The sequence below is a fragment of the Sus scrofa genome, chromosome 10 (assembly GCF_000003025.6).
Source record: "Sus scrofa isolate TJ Tabasco breed Duroc chromosome 10, Sscrofa11.1, whole genome shotgun sequence".
In the NCBI taxonomy this organism is placed as follows: Eukaryota; Metazoa; Chordata; class Mammalia; order Artiodactyla; family Suidae; genus Sus; species Sus scrofa.
Window position 1 is genome coordinate 14,053,166 of NC_010452.4, and position 6,640 is coordinate 14,059,805.

Sequence of the window (6,640 nt, forward strand, 5' to 3'; positions counted from 1 at the left end):
GGAGGCAGATTTGATGCCTGGCCTTGCTCAATGGGTTAAGAGTCCGGCCTTGTAGTGAGCTTCGGTATAGGTCGCAGATGTAACTTAGATCTTGCATGGCTGTGGCTGTGGTATAGACTGGCAGCTGTAGCTCCATTGTGACCCCTAGCCCAGGAACCTCCATGTGCCACGGATGAGGTCCTAAAAAGTAAATAAATAAATAAATAAATAAATAAATAAATAAAATATATATTGTTTACAACCATGTAAAAATGAGTCATTACACATATAGATCTTTCTTTTAAAAATTAAGATTTTTCGTACAAAATTAGCTAGTCAACTCTGTATTCTAAGGTGTTAGGTTGTTAAAAAATGTATAACAATAGTGGCAACTTTTAACCAAAAAAGTCTTTCTCCAATTTCCTTTTTTTTTGGTCTTTTCTAGGGCCGTATCCAAGGCATATGGAGGTTCCCAGGCTAGGGGTCTAATCAGAGCTGTAGCCGCCAGCTAACACCACAGCCACAACAACAACGGTTCCTAGCTGTGTTTGCAACCTACACCACAGCTCAAGGCAACACTGGATCCTTAACCCACTGAGCGAGGACAGGGATCGAACCCGCATCCTCATGATTCCTAGTCGGATTGGTTAACCACTGCCCCACAACAGGAACTCCCTCCAATTTCATTTTAAAAAATTTTTCTTCCTTTCTCCAATTGTAAAGGTCCCCATGACCTTTACCATCTATCTTAAATTTATAAATATTTTGTTTTATTTTATTTGCTTTTTAGGGCCGCATCCGGGGAATATGGAGGTTCCCAGGCTAGGGATCCAATCAGAGCTACAGCTGTGGACTACACCACAGCCACCGAAATACAGGATCTGAGCCGCATCTGCAACCTACACCACAGCTCACAGCAACACCAGATCCTGAACCCACTGAGCGAGTCCAGGGGCTGAACCTGCAACCTCATAGTTCCTAGTCGGATTCATTTCCACTGTGCCACGATGGGAACGCCACATCTCCTCCTTTAATTCAAACATTCAGTAGTGCAGAATAGAAGCAGGGGACCATAAGAAAACGTTAAGTAAACAAGGAAACTGGACCCATTATTTAGCAAGGTGTTAGTCTAACCTTGACCCTGAAAGGTGACTCATCAACAAAGGGAGGGGAGTTTCTGGATCTCTGGATGTCATTTTAACATCCGCTATTCTTATGCCTGACAGAATTATGACTATACTGCCAATCCATTAAGGATTTTTCAAGAGGAATATGTTTTTAAGTGTTAGTTCTGGTCAAGCAATCAAATCCACTTGCTCACTGCCATGAATATCAGCGCTAAGCACAGGCTTTATTCACATGTATCCTCTCAAAACCATGCCCAACAAATCTCTCCAAAGAGGAAACTGACTGCACAGGTGGATTTCTGTGAGAAGGAGCAGTCTCATGAATCTGACTGGCATTTCCATAGAATCTTTTATTGTGTCTGTGCTCTTTAGGGCCACACTCAAGGCTCATGGAAGTTCCCAGGCTAGGGGTCGAATCAGAGCTACAGCTGCCAGCCTACACTACAGCCACAGCCACAGCCACACAGGATCTGAGATGCGTCTGCGACCTACACCATAGATCACAGCAACGCCGGATCCTTAACCCACTAAATGAGGCTAGGGATCGAACCTGCATCCTCATGGATACCAGTCAGATTTGTTTCCCCTGTGCCACAACTGGAACTCCAATCCACAGAATCTTTTACATGTCTGCTAGTTTTAAGAACTGCTCCATAATCTTTTCTTTAAATTCTATTACTGAATCTTCAAGTTAAGCATTATTCTAGTTGCTTAACTTGAATGGCTCAAAAATATCTCAAAAAACAAAACACACAAAAAAACTAAAAGAAAAAACTAAAAATAAAGAAAAGGAAACATACTAAAATATTAATACTAATAATTATTTTGGAAAGATTGGATTACAGATTTTTTTGGGGGGGGGGGCCGCACCTGTGGTATACGGAAGTTCCCAAGCCAGGGGTCAATCCAAGCTGCAGCTTCAACCTCCACCACAGCTGAGGCAACGTGGGATCCTTAACCCACTGCCCTGGGCTGGGGATTGAACCCAAGCCTCAGCATCGACCTGAGCTGCTAGAGACTGCACCAGATTCTTAACCTACTGTGTCACAGCAGAAACTTCTGAATTACAGATTTTCTTTTCCTTTCTTTCTTTCCTTTTTTTTTTTTGGCTGTGCCTGAGACATGCAGAAGTTTCCAGGCCAGGAGTCAACCCCAAGCCATTACAGCAACCTGAGCCACAGCAGTGACAACACTGGATCCTTAACCTGCTGAGCCATCAGAGAACTTCTAATTTTTTTCTTTATTCATTATTTTTACTCTCTCAGATTTCTAACACACATATGTACTCTTTTTTTGGGGGGGGGGCACGCTTGCAGTATGTGGAAGTTCCTGGGTCAGGGACTGAACCTACACCACAGCAGCCAACCCAAGCCACTGTGATGACAACGTGGGATCCTTAACCCGCTGCATCATAAGAAAACTCCTCCCATATGAATATGCACTTTTATATCAAACACAAATATGCTTTTTAAAATTTTTTAACAAACTTCTTTTTAGGCCACATCTGTGGCATATGGAAGTTACCAGGCTAGGGGTCAGAGTTACAACTTCCGGCCTACACCACAGCCACAGCAATGCTGGATCCTTATCCCACTGAGCAAGACCAGGGATCGAATGAACCCACATCCTCATGGATACTAGTTGGATTCTTAACCTGCTGAGCCACAAGAGGAACTCCATAGCAAACATTTTTTAAAAAGCCAGGCAACTTATCTTTCAGCCTTTGGGGTGATGTTAGATCAATTATTCTCTCCTGAGGAAGATACAAAAGCCAGGAGGAGTGGGCTAAGAATCTCAACCATCTTTAGTATAGGAGAGTCCATACCGTGTTGATGCTTCAAATGTCACAGAAACAGAAAATGAAAACCTCTCAGAATCAATATCATTACCCAGACTATTAAAGCATTACAAAAAGCTATTTCTCTTTTCCTCTTCAGATGGCTCTGGTTCACACATCACAAGGATTTGTTTTCCTGGGTTAGAGATGGTTCCAAGGTAATGTGAGGAAGCTATCGGGAAAGACATTATTACTACCATAACTGCATGCACAGAAAAGGCCTTACTGAAACTCAAAAATCTTTAGCCAAACCATATTCCTAAAGGAAAGCCATTTCAGTCCTGCCAGAAAAGGAACAGAGGCATCATTCTAGGTCCCTGTACTTACTGAGTTAACTATTACAGTTATTTTATTCCATTAACTTGGAATACCACTTTCTATGGCAACCAAAAAGACAAACATAAATCATGCTTGGAAAGAAGCTGCAGAGCTATTTCTAGGTGCACGTGTGTGAAAAGGCATCACTGAGAAATAGAAAATGACTACTTCTACTACCTGGAGAAGTGTGACTATAAAGCCAGCTACTTCCAATCAACTGAACTGAAAGGGATCACTTCTGGCATCTGTTCAGCAACAATTACATTAAAAAGTTCATTTTCTATAAAACTGAAGACCAAAAACTCAGGTTAAAAATCTTTTACCCCTGCCCCCCAAATCTATTTTACCTAAAGGAGACAGACTAAAGCAGGGATCAGCAAACTTGACCAACTCAGCCTACAGTTGTTTTTTTTAAGGCTTGTGAGCTAAGAATGGTTTTTATCTTTTTTAAGAACTGTAAAACAATAAGCAGAAATAGATGAAAAACAGAGAATATGAACAGAGACTACATATGGTCCATAAGCCTAAAATATTTACTATCCGGCCCTTTACTGAATTGCTGACCCTAGACTAGAGAAAGAAGTAAATACAAAAGCCAAATGATTTCCAGATATTAAAAAAATTCAATAAAAAGGCTAGAAAACAATTAAACTCCCCACTAAACATGGTGAACTGAACACACATAATTACATCTGATCCTCGATGAAATTCCACTAAAAGGAAAAAGGAAGCCAATTTAGAGGACCCTAGAAAGGCTCAGGAATTGAAGGCACCATCTTTAAAAGCTGGAATCTAGCTAAAAATTGGTTTAAAGTCTATCTAGGAAGCAGGTACCCCACCTCCCACTAAGCAGGCAGATGGCTACCTTGCTGCTACATTAGTAGAGGTGGATGCATACACTAGGGAACACATCACAGATGCCCAGCTAGGAGGACACCAGCCTGAGACTGAACTTCAGGACTGAGAGGGCAATGCAATGAAAGTGACCCTAGTGAATGATAAACAACTTCGCCCACCCTCCCTTCTCCTCTCTAGATCCTAAATGCTGGCAACTGGGTTCAGACATCCCAGGCAGGAGACAGGAGTACTTTCATGAAAAACTGGCCCCAAATAAAAAACTGCACATACTGATTTGAAAGATACTGACATTGAGGGTTCCGGATGAAACTTCTGCCTCACCAGCTACAATAAAACCTTGTACTCAGGTTACAATTAGATGTCCAGTGCCTTATCCATTAGCAAGAATGAATAGCCAAGGATCACCAGACATCTGAGAAAGCTCCTAACATGGGGAAAAAATGTCTAAAAGAAATTTTATAACAGGAAAAAAAGAAGTCCAGAAGAATATAACCCAGCATTGTCACTGCTACAGCCCCAGGTTGCTGCTGTGGTACAGGTTTGATCCCTGGCCCAAAAACTTCATGCTGTGGACAAGCCCCCCAAAAAAAGTTTACCTGAGGACAAAAAAGACAAATGATAATTACCTCTAAACAACAGACAAAGAGTGTACATAAGAACCAAAATATATGGAGTTCCTGTCATGGCACAGTGGTTAACGAATCCAACTAGAACCATGAGGTTCGGGTTCGGTCCCTGCCCTTGCTCAGTGGGTTAAGGATCTGGCGTTGCTGTGAGCTGTGGTGTGGGTTACAGATGTGGCTCAGATCCTGCTTTGCTGTGGTTGTGGTGTAGGCCGGCAGCTGTAGCTCCGATTAGACCCCTAGCCTGGGAACCTCCATATGCCATCATGGGAGCGGCCCTAGAAAAGGCAAGGAAAAAAAAAAAGAACCAAAATATAATCTAAGTGTGTGATCTGTCTCAGCTATGAATAACACAAATAGAAACAACCGACACTGATTTAATCACAAAATGTGATATCATAAAATCAGGAGTTTGGGAAGGAGGAAGAGGGAGGCATACACATGTAAGTTACTTTTCTTCTTCTTCTTTTTAATTAAAGCAGCAGGAAAATGGAGACAAATACCAGAAGAAACAGTTAAAATAATGGAAAGTCGCTCTGCCTCAGGGGAGAGGGTATTGGGAGAGAAGGGATGGCTATTTTTCAGTGTAAATTGTATAATCCAACTTGACCTTTTAAATTGCCTTGGTTTCCACTTTGATAAAAAAAGTAAAACGAGTAAATATTTACATTCTAAACCCTAGAATCCACATCCCTGTGAATATGTTAGGTCACGTGAAAAAGGCGAAATGAGATGGCAGACAGAATTAAGGTTGCAGCTGACCTTATCCTGGACTACCCACGTGGGCCCAATGTGATCACGAAGACTACTTAAAAATGAAAAGGGAGATAAAAGAGTCAGAAGGGGATCTGAAGATATTTTGCCACTAGCTTTGAAGGCAGAGGAAGGGGGCACAAGCCAAAGAATGAAGGTGGCTTCCTGAAGCTGGAAAAGGCAAGCAACAGATTCTCTCCCAGAGCCTCTGGAAGGAACATAGCTCTGCTGACACCTTGATTTTAATCCAATGAGACCAATTTTGAACTTCGGACCTCCAGAACTATAAAACAGTATGTGCTGTTTTGGGGTGTTTTTTGCTTTTTTTTCCCCCATGGCCTGTGGCATGTGGAAGTTCCCGGGCCAGGGATCAAACCCGTACCACAGCAATGACCTTAGCCACAGCAGTGATGATGCCAAGTCCTTAACCCACTAGGCTAATAGGGAACTCCCAGTACCTGCTGTTTTAAGTCACTATGTGGTAATTTGTTACAGAAAGAATAGGAAAGTAATACAATGTATAAAACACATTTTCCCAAGTAAATATAGAAATGTCTTCTAGATTACATTCCTACTGAATTCAGAATTACAGTTCTAATAAAACAGCATAATCTGATAACAATGTTATAATCAGTTACCAACCCAAGGCCCTGAAAGATTACCCTTCCACCCAAAATTAATTATACAAAAGGTTATTAGTCTCACATGTCAATTGCTAGCATAAGTTTACTGAGAAATTTTTCTCTTCTCTCTAGAGGTAAAGATAAAGGAATGTAATAAATTATTTCAATGTTCCTTGTAGCCCTTACTTGATGAAATGAAAGTCAGTAAAATCTATGGATTGGAAAAGATATTAAAGATAGATGACTGGGAGTTCCCGTCGTGGCACAGTGGTTAACGAATCCGACTGGGAACCATGAGGTTGCGGATTCGGTCCCTGCCCTTGCTCAGTGGGTTAACGATCCGGCGTTGCCGTGAGCTGTGGTGTAGGTTGCAGACGCGGCTCGGATCCCGGGTTGCTGTGGCTCTGGTGTAGGCCGGTGGCTACAGCTCCGATTCGACCCCTAGCCTGGGAACCTCCATATGCCACAGGAGCGGCCCTAAAAATGGCAAAAAGACCAAAAAAAAAAAAAAAAAAAAAAGAT